General features: G+C 42.5%; 1 protein-coding gene and 1 long non-coding RNA gene across 3 annotated transcripts in view; one reads left to right on the top strand and one right to left on the bottom strand.

Moving 5' to 3' along the window:
• MIB1 (MIB E3 ubiquitin protein ligase 1) overlaps positions 1-17,980 on the bottom strand; it is a 67,850-nt gene that overhangs the window by 22,482 nt on the left and 27,388 nt on the right. The gene's annotated exons all lie outside the window — the stretch shown is intronic.
• On the top strand, positions 2,993-15,681 carry LOC110074945 (uncharacterized). Its single transcript, XR_002299873.3, has 3 exons — positions 2,993-3,211; positions 3,480-3,622; positions 14,584-15,681. It is a non-coding gene; the product is annotated as an uncharacterized LOC110074945 (long non-coding RNA).

The following is a 17,980-nucleotide window of genomic DNA, read 5'->3' as shown; positions in this document are numbered from 1 at the left end:
CACCCACCTCCGGAACCCACCAGAACCACTTACCACGCAGTGCAATGTGCATGGCTGGCATCATCTCCTGAGCCCCAATTGTGGCAGTAGCCTGGCTGCCACAGCACTACCTCTCTGCTTCCCAGCCACTCTGGCACATGGGCAGGAGGATGAGTTTCCCTACTCAGCTGCAGAGTGGCTGGGTGAGCAGGGAGGAGAGGTTGTGGCAGCTGGGTTATGGCCACGATTGGAGTGCAAGAGATGACGGCAGCCATGCATGCCGTGTGGTAAGTGGTCTGGCTCTGGCAGATTCTGGGGATAGGTGGTAATCGGATCGGCCACCTACACTGGTGGGTGACTTATTTGTAGATGAATATGAAGCCCCCATGTCTAATAATAACCAACAAATCCGCCTGTACATATCAACTATTTCAGCAAACATCTGTAGATTTGAACTCTAAAGCACATTTTTAAGCTGTTGTATTCAGCTTGCTGTGCACTTGCATCAAAGCAACTGCCCCCAAGGGCCCACTCCGACACTGTGGAGCCTGTAATTGGTTTATGGTTTACAGGCAAGCTACCACTATGCTTTTTGTCTGAATTCATGTTGTTAACAATGAATCTGAAGCCTTAAACAGCTTGGGTTCTAGATGGTTGACAAAGTGTTTCTCCCCAAATATATTTGCCTAACCATTGAGATCTGCTGAAAGAATCCTCTGTTTTGCATCACTAAAAGCTGTAGACTGTGTAAAAATTATGGGAGACAGCTTTCTCAGCTACAGCTCTCCAGTTACAGAGTCCTTCCTTTGAAAGCCTACAGCACATTTATTTCAGCACCGAGTTTAAAACCTATCTGTTACCCAATTATTTGGTAATTAGACTATGGTTTGTTCATCATCAAACATTCAGTCTTTTTAAACCCTGTTCTATCAAACTGCTTTAAAGTGTTTTAATTGTTTAAAAGTATTTAAATATTAGTTTATTTTCAGATCTCACACCTTGAGATGTTACAGGTGAGCCAGAAATACTTTCATAAACTAACAAATAATAAAAATATGGAGTACAGCCAATAACAGTATTACACCACAGTTTTAATACATTTTAAAAATTGAGAAGGTACTCTATTTTTAACATTGTCCTCAATCTCCATCTGCACTTCTATCCATTTCCCCTTGCCTCTAACATTATGACTGCATCTTTAGGAATTATGTTCATGCAGTTCATGTACCACCTGGTGTGCTTCAATCTGCCAGATTGACATGAGTACATTTTAGCCTTTAATATATATAAACAGAATTCAGTACACAGTGCCATGGCCACAATATGAAGATAGTTTAGTTTTTAACTCCTCCCCACCCACCTCCTTCAATGGAAATGTATGCTGGCATGCTTAGTTTTCTCCTCTTAAGACAAATTAAAGGCTTCTACACAATTTAAGTGCTTATTTTTTATTTTGTTAAGTCAACTTCTCCAGCTTTCAGTTTTTAGTAGCCCCTCTACTGACTTACATCTAATACACTGAATTGTTTGGTTACAACATAAAATGCTGCTGGAGTTGGAGAAAAAAAATAGGTGTTAACATTTGTATAATTAAATGTGTTCATATCTGGTCCTCACACATTTTTAAAGGCAGCTCTGTGGATAATATAAAAATAGAAGACAAGCACTAGCATAAAAAAAGAAAAGAAACATTAAAAAAATAATTCAGAAATTAATCAATCAAGCTTCCAGCTTAAAAAAACGTTGAAAGTAGTAGCCAATAAAAATGTCTGATCCAAAATGTAGTTTGTGGCTACTGCAAGCCTAATGACACATACCTAATACTGGATGTTATCACAGAAAAGTCCCTTCATTTAAATGCTATCCATGTGATATTACCAGATGGAAAGAACCTATCTCTGTATGAGGAATAGGCTGAAACACACAAAAGCACATGATCCTTCAGATATTGTTTTGATTGGTGAATACCATTTTTCCCATGGGTATGTAATAAACTATGTACAAGGACAGAATCTAATGCAGGTTCCAACTATGAAAACAATTGCATAATCCCAAGTATCACAAGAACAAATATAGTATGCTTGCTTTACCTGCTTATGTAAAACCAAAAGAATTCTGCTACTGCATGTTTTCTTTTATTCATATTATATTGGATTTAAGATGAAACTTGAATCGCATTACTTATTTCAACTATCCTTCCTGTCCTCTCTCGTGAGTACAAGTCTGCATGAATATGTCTCCTACTAAGAACCACCATACCCACCCTCCCACAAATGGAGAACTGTGATAAGAGGTGGGCTACGGATACAAACAATGCATTTTCAGGTGTACCTGAACTGAGATCCACACTCTGTTATCTGTCATCCGGCATTTTATGTGGACATGAGTAGGATGTACAATCCATTTTATACTTGTTTAACATAGAATTACTTTTTAAAATTGCTTTTTGAAAATCAAGTATATTATCTCTAATATCCATAGCAAAAATAAAATTACATTGCTGCATTTCCTAAAATGAACTGCCTTCCAGCTACATTTCAAACAGAACTAAGAGCATGAGTTTTTTAAAATCCTGATTGTTAAAAGAATTGGTTCCAATTCCTTACTCTGGTCTGTATCTGATTAATTTTAATGTTCCCAAACCTAAATTATTGCCTAACTAATTTGCTGCTTTAATTTGTTGCTCCCCCTGATTTTAACTTATTGTTAAAAATCATTTTTATCGCTGGTGCTTCTAAACATAATAACAGACTCAAAAGGCTTGTGAATTTTAGGGGGGAACTCTTGAAAAAACCTAACAGAAACACAAGAACCACTTTATTTGACACTGTTGAAAACATAGCCCAAAAGGCTGAACACTGTAGGGAATGCAGGATTAACAATCAATAGACAGAGAAAAAGACAGAGGCAGCCACTGCTCTTAGAACGGCAACCAAGAGCTGGGAGACAATTTTTTGCAATGGTTTACTAAATATGGTCAGGGAAGAGGCAGGAGAAAGCCTGGAAGTACATGTTTCAAATACTTAGCTGCCTATAAAGCTGAAACAGTTTACTTGTGCCCCAAGTGGCAAATAGATCCAGCATAGACAGCATGCATGGTGGAAGCCCCGATCTCAACTGCAGCATCTGACCTCTGAAGACAAAAAAAACTACAATGGATCTGTCTAGAAACATGAAGAAAGAGAGTGCAACATGGAAGAAAGAAAGAATACTTGATTGGGAAAGGGTGGTGGTGAGCAAATGTGCTGAATTTTTAGGCTTCATATACATTTTTTTCATAATTCTCAACAGACAAGCAAGATTGGTTTATTCCTTCTTTGGGTTTCCTAGCAGTCATTCGGATCCTTTTACTTTCAGTCTTCCAGGTGTAACGTACTTCCATGCATCCACATACTAGTACTGGGGGGGGGGGGGGAGTAAGATAACAGTTCATTCTTAGCCTGCTGGCTTTCATTTGGGTTATAACTACTTTCGAAAGTGAAATATGTATTCACTTTCAGCTCCTCATGGCTTCCCCTCCTACATAATGAAGAGCTGAATCAGCGAACAGAGTGAACACTCAAGAAGAGATGGCTGCTGCTGATGTCTCTCTCTAGGTCATTACTTCTCTTCCAACTACAAATGCTGCATGATAAGCTTACAGGTAACAGAGCATTACAAATTGTGAATTATTGCACATGTTCAAAGAATTCCTATCTGCATGTATAATTTATCAGATTGTATTTTTGATATATTAATCACTACTGCAGGTAACAATGTGATTAAGCATCAAACAATTATAGTGTAAAACATAAGAGTTGGAAAAATTATTATCATAAATATCATAAGTGGTTACCTGTTTGACAGGCAACTTTGTCAGCTGTGTTTTATTTATTGTGCCACTGATATATGAACATTTCTAAAAGTACTAATTTTAGAGAAACAGATTGCCTTATTTTCCCTTTCAAATTACATCTAGGTAGCACTTTGCAGCCATTTCAGTATGTGTAAGACAGTGGCAATGCTTTTGTTTTAACTATAATGTACTTTTATTAAGAGCAAATATTAGAAGTATTTTATGTTGGATTCTGTCTACAAACAAGTTCAAGTTTATAAGTTGAAATTCTTATGCTGCATTGCTGTTTCTGCTTGTAGTACAGCGCTAGCTTCTGCTAGACTCTGATTTGCTCTCTATCAGCTGCACTAGCTTTTTGTCATGAGCTGCAGAAATGAACACTCATGGTTTCCCTCTTATTTTGGGACCCTTATGAACGCTCTGATTGAATTTTTCCTTTAAATTAATATTCAAGTTAAAATATATTACTAATTTGGATTAAAACTGTCTTTTATAAACTCAATTCATAGATCTTTGGAAAAACACATTACATACTCCAGTCCTTTTAAAAAACAAAACACTAATCGGACAAAACTGCACACGAAGGCCTTCTGTACAGTCAACTTTTGGTGAGGTCATACTGCTCTTCATATGACATTCAACAGACACAAAGCAGCAACTGAACTCTAAGCTACTTCCAATCTTCATAAGAAAACTGCATTTTAATATGCTTTAAAACTACTTTGCAGGTAAACTACACTATGAAATGCAATATCAGCAGTAACACTCGTTATTGAACAAAAATCTGTTTTTGCAACTAATCGAGAGCAAAGATTTTGCACCCAGAATAATGATTGAGGAAAATGGTTTGCAGCTTCAGACAGCAGGTAGCCACTATTAAAACCTGCCCAGAGCACATACTTTTTTATGTACCCATATGAAAATAGATTATTATGGAATGTAAAGAAGTATGTATTTTTGGTGGGTACAAGCTACAAGTAAAAGAATACCAAACTAAACTCCTGATGATAGAGTTTATCTTCTTTAGGTGAAATTAGTATGTAACAAAATAAGGTGAATGGCAATATAAATCTAAACTTTCATGTTCACAATTTGTCTAATATTAGCATTTACTTAAAATGTGGTGAGTGATTAGCGTGCTATTCTTTAGCAGTGTAAAATTGCTACTGCTAATACCATATAGGCATGCATTATAATTTTTGTCCATTCAGATAGAAGCAACCACAGCATAAAACAAAAGCAATTGCAATAGAATGTGAAATGTTTAAAACTTCTGCCAAAAAACCAACCAACCCACCAACCCATCCACCTACCTATTTCAGAATTGTAACTGTGATTGCTGGTTAAGCTCTTTAAAGAAAATCACTTAAAATTTTGAAATATTCTTGCCAAATCATCCACATTTACTGCAAAATCATTAATTAAGAACTGACATTTTGGTAGCTTGTTTATATACATAAAAAAGAACTAAAGTTCATTCTTATAAGAAAGGCTGTTCCACATATTCATCAACGCAGCAAACTCAAGGAATTACCAAAGGCTCATCCCTACCTTTATGAGTCTTACCTGCTTTGAGTTTTAGAAACCTTATCTGTTTACATGCACCCTTGCTTTGTTTAGCAAATTTTCTTTATTGCACTTGCTCTGCACCTGCCTTGCTTCATCTGATGTCACAATGCTATACTAGTGAAATTTGTTCAGCTTGCTCTGCATTTTGCTATTGCCTTCCAAGCTTCACTGGAGGATGAAAAAATGTGGTTCATTTCCACACCAGTTATTCATATGCATATGTTTCAAATCCTATGTATATAAATAGAAAGGTTACTTACCTGTAACGATGGTTCTTCAAGTGGTCATTCTGTGAATTCACACAAAGGGTTAATACCAGCGCCAGCGTTGGGCCTCTCGGAACGTTTTCTAGCTGCAAGAGAAAAGTAACAATGTTTAGGACTACCCCTACTGCGCACGCCCAGCCTAACCGTCCCTCAGTTCCATTTGTCCGCCATAGGCCCTCGAGTCATAGAGATGCCAGTGACAGACAGACAGAGGGGAGGCCGGGCGGGATTGTGTGAATTCACAGAATGACCACTTGAAGAACCATCGTTACAGGTAAGTAACCTTTCTTTCTTCATCGTGGTCTTCTGTGAATGCACACAAAGGGTGATTAGCACGCTTACTAACCGGATGGTGGGCTGTCACTGAAGAGCCGATGCTAGCACTGCCCTCCCGAATCTGGTCTCCTCTTTTGCCCTCACGTCCAACCTGTAGTGGGTTATGAAGGTAGAGGCATTGGACCATGTAGCGGACCGGCAGATGTCGGGCAGGTCAACGCCGCGGAGTAAGGCAGTCGACGAGGCTACAGCCCGGGTGGAATGGGCTTTAAGTCCTTGTGGAGGGTCTCTGTGGTTGAGCTCGTAGGCGAGGGCGATGGTCGATACGAGCCACCGAGAGAGCGTGGACGGCGAGGCCGGGCAGCCCTTCTTTGGGCCAAAGTAACAGAGAAAGAGTCTGTTGGCCAGGCGAAAGTCTTTGGTCCTGGACACATAGAAGGCTAAGGACCGTCGAACATCAAGCATGTGGAGCATGCGTTCAACGTCAGTAGTCGGAGACGGAAACAAAGTTGGCAGGATAAGCGGTTGATTGACGTGGAAGTCGGAGACCACCTTCGGAAGAAAGGAGACGTCCAGGTAAAGCATAACCTTGTCCTTAAAGAATTGGAGAAAAGGTTGGTCATGACGGAGAGCTGCCAGCTCGCTAGCTCGACGGGCAGAGGTAATAGCTACTAGGAATAGCGTTTTTAAAGAAAGCATCTTGATGTCACAGGTAGCCATGGGTTCAAATGGGGGTCTGGATAGGGCATGCAGAACCAAATGTAGGGACCACTGAGGGAGTGGAGGACGAACGGGAGGTCGGAGGTTAGAGAGACCCTTCAAAAACATCCTGACAGTGGGATGGGAGAAAAAGCGGGAAGAGGGAGAAGCTCTGGGTTGGAAGAAGACAACCGCAGCCAGGTACACCTTGATAGTAGAGATAGACAGGTGGAAATCGAACAGGTAACGGAGATACTGCAGAAGTGTAGACAGAGACACAGGGGAAGAGGCGAGATCCCTCTGCTGGGTAAATTTCAGAAAGCTTTTCCACTTGTAGGCATACAAGCGAGACGTGGAGGGCTTGATGGCGTTGGTCAAGACCTCCTGAATTTCTGGACGATCCTCCACGCCGTCAGATGGAGCGTGTCGAGGTCGGGGTGAAGGACTTCGCCTGCTTCCTGGGTCAGTAGGTCCGGCCACATCGGAAGGGTTACTGAGTCCACAGCCATGCTGACTAGAGTGGGGAACCACACTTGGCGAGGCCAAAAGGGTGCAATGAAAATGGCCGGAGTCATTGAACGTCGGAGTTTGATCAAGGATCTCTGTATCAACGGGATCGGTGGAAATATGTACAAGAGACCCTGGTTCCATGGAATCATGAATGCGTCGCCGAGCGAGTGGTGACCGAGACCTGCCCGGGACGCATACCGGGAGCATTTTGCGTTGTGAGGGGATGCGAACACGTCCAGCACTGGGGTCCCCCATTGGCGGCAAAGGTCCTGGAAGACCAGAGGGTTCAACTCCCATTCGTGAGTCTGATAATGAAGCCTGCTCAGAGTGTCCGCAAGTGTGTTGTCCTCCGTGGCTACATGGATGGCCACTGGATAGATATGATGACGGTAACACCATTCCCAAAGGAGGATGGAGAGATACAGGAGTGAATGAGAGCGGGTTCCTCCCTGCTTGTTGACATAATGCATTGTGGTAGTGTTGTCCGTCACGAGCTGAACTCCGCGGCCGCGCAGGAGAGGAAGGAAGGACCTGAAGGCCTTGATAACCGCCAGCAGTTCCAGGTGATTGATGTGGAACATGGCTTCCTGTGGTGTCCAGAGGGCGTGAATGGTGCGACGCCCGCAGTGCGCCCCCCAGCCGGACGGACTGGCGTCCGTTGTAACTTGAACGGTGAGACGGAGTGGACGAAAAGGCCGGCCAACCGTGAGATGGGGTGTGTACATCCACCACTGGAGCTGTCTGGTGAGCTCCGGGGTGACACGAAGGCGTTTCCCTTGACTGTCCATCATGGGGTCGAAAAGGGTGAGAAACCAAGATTGGAGCGACCGGAGTTTGAGGCGAGCGTGCGCTAGCGCCGGCGTTGTAGAAGACATCAGGCCGAGGAGGTGTTGGGCGTGATGGGCTGTCACCCGAGCACCGGGAAGAAATTTCCTGATGGCTCGTCGAATCTTGTGTATTCTTTCTGGGGGAAGAAAGACTCGACCCTTTACAGCGTCCAAACAGACCCCTATGTATTGAACTGTTTTGGAGGGAATGAGCTGAGACTTCTGTTTGTTGACAGTGAGACCGAGATTGGAGAGAAGATACAGGATGAATTTTGTGTCTTTCAGGGATTGCCTTCGCGAGGTGGAGACCACGAGCCAATCGTCCAGGTAAGGGTAAACGTGAATGCCCCTGAGACGAAGGTAAGCTGCCACTGGAGCCATGACCTTGGTGAAGGTCCGGGGAGCTGTGGACAGACCGAATGGCAGGGCCTGGAATTCGTAGACCGTGTCCTGAAAGATGAACCGAAGGAACTTGCGGTGGTCGGGGTGAATAGTGACGTGAAAGTATGCGTCCTTTAGATCTATAAGGACGAACCAGTTGTTCTTTTTCAGCAAGTGCATGATGGACTCTAAGGTGAGCATCCGAAACCGTCTGGGTCGCAGGTAAGTGTTTAGGAGTCTTAGATCGAGGATGGGTCTTATGCCTCCTCCGCTTTTTGAGACAGCGAAGTAGCGGGAGTAAAACCCGCATTGTATGTCGCGAGGTGGTACTGTAGAGATGGCATCTTTTTCCAAGAGAGATGATATTTCTTCCTCTAGTGAGGAGTCGAAGGGAGAATGAGTTATGAAACCTAGCGGAGGAGATCTTATAAACTCCAGCTGGTAACCGTGCTGAATAATTTTTAGAGCCCAAGTGTCGTTTGTGATGACAGACCAGTTGTGAAGAAACGGTTGAAGACGGGTGGTAGGTGGTGAATGGGTGAAAACGGGGGGCCGAAAGTCAAAGATACTGTTTTTGTTTCCTGCCAGGTGGCTTAAAGGGTTGGCGGCGATGGGGAGGACGAGGGCGGTATCCCTGATAACCCTGGACAGAAGAAGAGGACTGGCCAGAGCGCTGCTGAGGTAGGTGCTTGTAAGGACGGTATTGTTGGGAAGATTGATACTGTCCGTAAGATTTACGCCATTGAGGGCGTCGCTGTCTAGATTGAGTCTGAACAGAATAGGACTTAGCAGTTCTCTTAGCCTTGTGAAGGTCCTCCAAATGGGAGTCGGTCTTTTCGTTGAACAGCCCGGTAGCGTCGAAGGCGAGGCTTTCAACCTTTGACTTGACGTCCTCCATTATGTCAGCAGAACGGAGCCAAGCATGGCGCCGGATAGAGATGGCAGACATGAGGACTCTGGCAGAGATTTCTGCTGCATGTCTGATGGAAAGACGTTCATACTTGGATACCGTCTGAGCTTCCTCATAGGAGTTAAGAAAAGCTTGCCGGGTGTCTTCAGGTATCATTTTCAACCCCGGTAAAAGCTTGAGCCACAATTGCTTGTGATAAGCTCCCAAAACCGTTTGATAATTTATGACTCGAAGTAGCAAGGTGACAAGGGAGTAGATTTTCCTGCCGATGAGTTCCAGCTTTTTACCCTCCTTGTCAACTGGGGTAACATGGGCTTTGGCCGAAGGCCTTGAACAGCTTGTCTCAACAATGAGTGAGTTCGGAATGGGATGCTTGAGCAGAAAATGAGTGTCAGCCCCATGAATCTTGTAGAAGTGCTCTGTGCGACGAGGGACATTAGGTGTAGTCGCAGGCTGAGCCCAGAACTCCTTGATGGCCTCCATAACCACAGGCACAAAGGCTATACTGGGGGGAGCGGTACTGTCCCTCTTGATGTCCCCAAAGAACAAGTCCTCTCCCGGAGGGGAAGGGAGATTCAAGTCCAATTTGAGCGTCTTGGCAAGCCTGGACATCATCTGAGAATAAGAAGAAAAATCCTCAGATGGAGAAGGAGCGTGAGTATCGCCAGTATCGGAAAGCACCAGATCACCCGGAGGTAAATCATGCGGTGGCAAGGGTGGGGGTTGCTCCTGATCGGAGTCAGAAGACCGCTCCGTGGACACCTCATCTGGATCAGAGGAGAAGACATCCCTCTTCTTCTTTGGAGGGGGCTTCTCGATGCCGACCTGCGTTGTCGGGGGTCGAACTGGGACCACGGTTGGCGCCGAGGTGGAAGGGGCCGGTTGCGGTGGAGGGGCAACCGGTACCGTAGGAGGGTGGTCTTTAGCTCGAATAGCCCGGCGTCGGCGTCGAGGCCGGGTCGACTCCGAAGAAGAAGACACATATATGTACCGGATCTTTTTGCGGTACCGGTCTCGAGACGCGGATGTCGACGACGAAGAAGGAGACCGCGAACGGTCGCGCCGACGTCGATGGTGCTTACGACGCTTAGGGCGGTCGGAATCCGCCGAACGGGAAGAAGAGGACCGACGTCGATGCTTGCTACGACGTCGATGAGAACGGTGCTTCTTCTTAGAGCGTTTACGCTTAGAGGATTTCGAGTCCGAGCGATCGCCAGAGTCGGACTGAGTGGAAGCTCGATGCCTCTTCTTCGATCGTTTCCGTCGAGGAGACTTCGACCTCGAGCGGCCGGAGGAAGGGGACCGACTCGGGGAGCCATGCTTCTCCGTGCGAGAACGTTTGCCTCGAGGAGATTTCGACCTCGAACGCACAGGTGATCGAGGTATCTTCTCTCGAGGGGATCTCGAGTCCGAGTGTACGGACGAGATCGACACGGGAGGCGACCCCTGGCCCGCAGGAAAAGGGCTATGTGGGGCAGAAGCGAGGCCAGTAGTGACAGCAACTAACTGGCTCGGTGTCGGGGAAGACCTTCCCGAAGGCGGTAACACTTCAGTACGTCGAGCAGGAGGAGGCGCGGGTGCCTCGGACGAGGCCCCGAAGCGCCTCGACAACTCCTCAAGAATCGGCGATGGGATGGAACCCGAGCTCGGAGAAAGTGGAATGGATGTCATTTTAAGCTGGGCGGCCGCCTTAGCTTTGGACGATTTCGACGGTTTAGCTTTCGGAGCCGGAGGCTCGGGGTTCGAAGCAGGAGCGGCCGATTTCGACGACGCGGATTTTTTCGACATTTTGGAAACTTTAGAGACAACTGACTGAACAGGAGCTGCTCGAGAAGTGGAAGCCATTTCCCCCTCCGAGGGCGCCGTGGAAGACAACGTTGACTCCCACAGATGAAGTTTAAGGCGCTGTTGGCGAGCCTTGAGAGCGGCCTTAGTGAAGGCTTTGCAGTGTGGGCAAGCTTTGGGATTGTGCGACTCCCCCAAACAATACAGGCAAGTATCGTGGCCGTCCTGATGGGGAATTTTGCGGTCGCACACCACACACCTGCTGAACGGCCCGGAAGGGGACATAGGGCAGTAAGGAAACCGAAACGACAAGTCCAAGGATAAGGCAGAGCAGTCCGAAATCAGTCCGAGTAAAGCCAGAAAATACACCGGGTCGTCAAGTTGAAGGGAAAAAGCGCTAGGGTAGTCCGTGAGCGAAGCTGAGGTCAAAAGCCAAAAATCAGATAGATCGCAATAAACGCAGCTAAGACGAGAGGCTCCAAACCGCTAGGCGGAAAAATGGAACTGAGGGACGGTTAGGCTGGGCGTGCGCAGTAGGGGTAGTCCTAAACATTGTTACTTTTCTCTTGCAGCTAGAAAACGTTCCGAGAGGCCCAACGCTGGCGCTGGTATTAACCCTTTGTGTGCATTCACAGAAGACCACGATGAAGAACCAATCTTTACTTTTGCCTACACTACCCCATTTTTGAGACATAAGGCTCTTGTCCTGATGAAGAACAATGTCTATACATATATGCTGTTTGTACTGAAGCACTACAGACAGTGTGATACTGGTAACCTCATGGCAGTAATTTACCTACTTGGGCAAATATGTCAAGAGGACTTTGCAGGCTTGGCCTAGAAGACCCAGTATATAACTTAATCAACTCAGTTGTTAAGATGAATTGCCTAGCTATTGTTTGCCACACAGTGGATTGATTTAAACAATAATTTTAAAATAACAAGAAAAAGATTACAGATATAAATAATATTTCCCACTGAAATTTCACAGATCCCTAAACAGTAGTGCTCATCTGGGTACTAAAGTCACATCAGTTTACAGCAACAGTATTATATAGACGCTTCATGTTCAAAATTAGACTCTGAATCTTTTGCCACAATGTATAGAATATTCACTTAAAAATATGAAAGAGATGCCTTTAGAGTAGACCATTTCCATAAAGGATCTCTTCAGGTATCTCAGCCATGAACTGGTGAATAATGTTCATTTTTCCTTCCAATTTTAAAGCCTGGGGATGAAACAAGTTATCTCCCCTCAGATGGTGGAACTATTACTGGCTACCTCCACATTTGGGAGTGTGGCTGGCTGGTGGTGAGAAGTTGAATTAGCTCTGAATGAGCACAAGCAGAATTAGCACTGTTTTTATTTGAGAGTATTAACTACTTACACATATTTTAAATCATAAAAATTAGATTTACTTTTTAAAAGTATATCAACTTTTTAAAAAATACAATCTATTACTTCAAAAAAATTTTTAATTAAAAAACACATTGGCTGAAATTCTGTTGCTTAGTGTTGCAAGTTTCAACAGTAAGTCTATTAAGCATAGTGGTGCAGTGGTTAACATGCTGTACTGCACCCTAAACTGTGCTCGCGACCCAGGGTTTAAACCCAGGTAGCTGGCTCAAGGATGATTCAGCCTTCTACCCGTCCGAGATCGGTAAAATGAGTACCCAGCTCACTGGAGGGGGGGACAATGTGTGGCCTGCATAATTAACTTGTAAACCACCCAAAGAGTGCTTTATATGCTATGGGGCGATATATAAGCAGCATGCTTTGCTCTGCTTTATTGACTCAATGAATCTTACAGAGAAGTTGTCTTGCCAAATCTCCACTGAATTAGTAGGCCTATGGTAGTTCCAACTTAATACACAACATAATTTCAGTTTTTGATTTTTATCTATACTGACAAGTTGCACAGAAGGACTGCTAGACATATCAAAGAAAACCATATGCTATTAAATATATGCGAGATAACAAAATGAAAATTGAGGATAGGTAGACAGACCGATTAAGATTTTAATGACACAATAATATCTAGGCTGTATTAGATAACATACCATAACAAATTGCAAGTTGCCTTCTCTTAACTGTCTACAAAGTTTTTTTCTGCTGGCACCCTGATCCCATTGCCCTGGGGAAGATTTTGAAAGCCTTGGGACAAAGGGAAATTCTCTAACAGTCAAAAATCACCACTAGATCACTGCTAGGATCAAGACTACCCAGGCTTCCAATGGCTTCCCTACGATAAAAGGGAGCCCTAGGGAGCTTTGTAATTTAAAAGGCACCAGGGGCGGGGGGAGAGAAAATTTTCAATTTCATAGTTTAAATTAATTATTTCCAGTGCTGAATATGGTTTACACCAGCATAACTTTATGCAACATGATTATGCCCATTACTTCAGCTCATATTGCAATATTTCACAAGCCCAACTATAGTATTCATAAACATGAAGATTCTCTGAACTAAAACTTAAATGCCTCAGTGCTTCTTATTAGGCAGAGAAATAAAAACCCACATTCACCCAAAATAAATATCTAGAAATTATTCTTAAAACACATGTGTTGTGCACAGTTAATTGTTATACTGTCATTATTTCAGCTCAGATTATTACATTTCACAAGCTCAACTATTCATAAATACGAAGATTCTCTGAACTAAAACTTAAATGCCTCAGTGCTTATTAGACAGAAAAACAAAAACCTATATTCAGCCCAAGATAAACATCTAAACATTATATTTAAAACACATGTGTTGAGAGGTTAATTACAGTACTATCACTAACTCTAATCTTATTCTATAAACACATTTATGAAGAGAGAATAGAATTCTCTGGTAGCGAAAATGCAAAACTTGCTTTATTTCTATGAAGCACCACAAACTGAGCAACAAACTAATGATTAACTTCAGAAGGCTTGTTTTTCAAAGAGCTTGTTTTGAGGTATAAAGCCCTAAATGGCTTGGGCCCTGTATACCTGAAGGACTGCCTCCTTCCATAAAAACCTACCTGGCCCTCCTGAAAGAGCCAACCCTCAAGGAGGTAAGAGGGATGGGCTTGTAGAAAAACGGCCTTTTCAGCAGCTGCCCCACCCCCCAAATCATGAGGAAGATTCGTCTGGCGACATTTATGACGTTTCGGTGCCAGGTCAAAAGCTTCCTGTTCCAGAAGATTTTTAATTGAAATAATGTCAACTGTGGGTCCTGATGTCAATTTTTAGAGTACTGTATTTTTAACTGTATTTTAATTTTTTAAAATCTTTTTATTGTATTTAGATTGTTCTAAGTCGCCCAGAGAACTTTGGGTAGCGTGGGTGGCATATACATCAAATAAAATAATAAAGAAATAATAAATAAAAAGAAGGCTCACATTTTAGAATGTATGTTTTATTAAAAGTAAATCACATATTTTGCAGCTTTTTAAAATAGCACTACTGTAAAAAAAGAAGGAAACCAAACAAAATATAACAAATATATCAGGGATGTGTAAAATCTTATTTAATGCTTTTTTAGAACATGGTAACTAAAATGTCACTTCCCTTACTCAGGTCAGCTGCTGAATTCTAGCTAAGCACAAGTTGAACTATGGACATCTTGCTGACATGGTTGTAACCCAAACATCCCAACCATCTGATTGACAAGGATAACAAATGCTGACATCATCAAATGCTATCACGCTTCTTTTCCACGGTAACTTTTGTCCTGATATGGCCCGTAAAGAAAACTACTGCTATCCAAAAGAACACTTGAGCAGCTGGACCAGTACAACAATTTCCATATAGCTGGCAAAAATAGATGACAGTTTTATAGCTGTTTAAAATGCTCAAGTTTAAGCCCCACATGGTATGTTTCTATTAAAACAAGGCATGTTTATTTACAGAAATGTCATAACTACCAGCAGACTTTGCCAGGCAGCAAACGTACTATATTTAATGTATGTACTAACATGCAGCCTAAATAAATATTGTGCCTCCAGCTTGGTTCAACATCTGTGAGCCTTCTCCACCTATTGCCATTTTAAACCAATATTTTCTTAATGAAAATGCATGAACTATGATTTCAAATGCCCAAATCAATCTGTCAATCCTAACTAGAAGAGTCTTGCTGAATGGTAAGTCAACACTTTTGTAAATCCCATGTATGCAATGCATCTAACTCTAGCTAGGATCTGCAACTAGATTTGTGCCACAAGCTATGTGGTACAATAATTGTAACTCCAAGACAGATAAAATACTTTCTTACGATATATACTACTGCCTGTTTTATGCAGAAAGAAGTATCTACAGAAAAGGCCATAAAATGCCTGAAAACTAGAGGGTTACAAACAGCAAGTTAAACAGGGATATCTCAGCTTCCATTTCTCATCTCTGTCACAGCTACTGTAGTTAAGAGTAATGACCACAAACCTATATAGAAATTATGCTGCTTTTCACTGGATATGTTATGGGGATAGGTAAAAAACACATGTATTTATGTTATAGAGTTCAACTGTCCCAACAAAGGTCTCTTTTTAATGGTGGGCTCTGAATTTATCATTAATTTTTATTTTATTTATTTTATTAGATTTATACCCCGCCCATCTAGACCAAAGGTCTACTCTGGGTGGCAGAGTTATGACCATAATTAAATGATATGACCATAAAAAAGTATAAGGAAAAAAAGGACAATTTTTGCAAGCTGTAAGTGTTCCCCCTGTGATGTCATATGCATTGTTTCCCTATTTATAATATAGAAGTGGATCATTATGGGAAGATTAGGAAACTTCAAATTCAAAACAATATACACCATACGTTTCCGTGTATAAGATGATACTTTTGTCTAAAATCTTTAGACTAAAAATTGAGGGTACATGGAAGTAAGCTGAAGAGAGAACAAAAACAAGTGGAGGGGAAAGCAGGGATCAAAGCACTGCACAATCGCTTTGATCCCTGCTTTCCCCCTCCACTTGCTAAGCCCTTGCATGAGGGGGAAAGGGATCAAAATGATCGTGCAGCCACAGAATTGCTTTGATCCCTTTCCCCCTCCACTTGCTAAGCCCCACTTAGATTTTTTAATTCTGGGATAGAAAAGTGGGTGTGGGTGTCTTATACATGGGGCTTCTTCTACACAGAAAAATATGGTACTTCATAAGATCTCATATTTATATAATAAACTTCCATTAACTCAACATGAAAACTGATATTTCCTAAACCACAGTGCTTTGCTAAAGCTGGTAAAATGGAGCCAGGTCACCTGTTCAATGGATTTGGTCCCCTTCAACCAGCTGTAGCTATGTATTGATTGCTACAGGACAAATACTTTCAGCAGTAAGGTATTTTAATAATGGGAATGAGAATATTAATGTATTATGTGCTTGGCTTATAGTAAAAATTAGTCAAGCACTTAATTACAAGTAAACTATACAAAAATAACTATGAGCAACTATTCTGGGCATGTTAGGAATAGGTGTTTTACTTCTAAATCAAAAGCTACATATTAAAGTTGTCCAGTCCCTCTCATCATCGTTACCTGAGGACTATTGACTCTACTTATTATATGTCACTTGCATTGTTCATGTACTCTTGTTTTGCTTAATGATTTGACTGTATAAGAATTCTTATTAAATAAATCCAAAACATTCAAATAAGCGTGCTATGATCCTATTTTAACAGTATTTCTGTTTGTATGGAAGATCAAAGCAACCATCAACATTTTTCTCAGTGTGTTCCTACAAATTAGCAGAGAAAGATGCAAAAATAAAATTTCAAAAAAGAACGTTAGTGGTGTAAATAGCACTAATTGTTCAATATCAAGATATATACTATGAGTAAATAAATATTTCAGATGGGATGAACCCATGATTATCAGTCTTTCAAAAGAATTCTGGGGGACCAAATAGCAAAAAGCAATCCATTGTACTGTACAAGATTAAATTGACAGCGTTAGCATTGAAGGCAAGGGTGGACAAGGCCTCTATTAGACCATTAAAATACTGTATTTCCATTCAAAAGGAATCTTGTGTTTCAATTATGCTCAAGGGGTGGGTGAATGCTGAATGACTAGTAACCTTTTGTCTAATAAGATTGGGACGTTCCAATCCACACTAGCAGCAGTAGAATTTGAATCCACACCTCTGACAGGAGAGCTGCCTCAACAAGGGATGATCAGGGAAACACTATATACTTAGACTTTCATAAAGCTTTGGGTAATATCTCTCATCAAAGGCTCTTCAATTGATGTAGTGTTCATAAGAAGACAGTTAAACAGGAAGTAGAGGAAAGGAGTTTTAGGATTAGTACTACATATCCATTTACCTGCAAAAGCACCTATATTCCTAGTATTAAAGGGAACAACAGCCCTTTAAAGCAGCAAATATTCAAGCAAATTTAAGCAGCTGTCAGAATTTGATACGTTCTTTCTGGTTTAGCTGAATGAAACCAGAACCAATGACGTCATTAAAGACATCTGCTACCACTGTACATCCTAAAGCCCAGAGGGGACAGTCCATTCCATGTCCAGGAGGTACAGCGGATCCTCTACTTAAAAACGACCCTACCTACGAACAATCCAAATTACGTACAGCTCCGTTCGCAAAATTTTGCTTCTATGTGCGAACGGAGCTTCAAGATACGAACAGAAAAAGGCAGGGAAAAGGTGGGCAATTCCAATTTCTAACTGTAGGTGGCGCCAAGGCTGCTTCTTTGTGCTGTAGCTTATTCGGCAGTTACAGTGGACCCTTGACTTACGGAATTAATCTGCATTGGAACGGTGGCTGCAGGTTGAAAAGTCCGTAGGTCGAGGGTCCATTTTCCATAGGAATGCACTGAAAGCCATTTAATCCGTTCCAGCCAAAGAAAAAAAAATCCTGGGCTTCCAAAGCTGCACACGCTGCCCTCTGCCTTCTGTCCCCGGTGCCCTCTGCCTCCTGTACCTGCGGGGACAACGGGGATGGGAGACAGAGGACAG

The sequence above is a fragment of the Pogona vitticeps genome, chromosome 4 (genome assembly GCF_051106095.1).
Source record: "Pogona vitticeps strain Pit_001003342236 chromosome 4, PviZW2.1, whole genome shotgun sequence".
NCBI classification, from domain to species: Eukaryota; Metazoa; Chordata; class Lepidosauria; order Squamata; family Agamidae; genus Pogona; species Pogona vitticeps.
The sequence above is the reverse complement of the archived record's forward strand: the minus strand, read 5'-3'. Positions and strand labels throughout refer to the sequence as shown.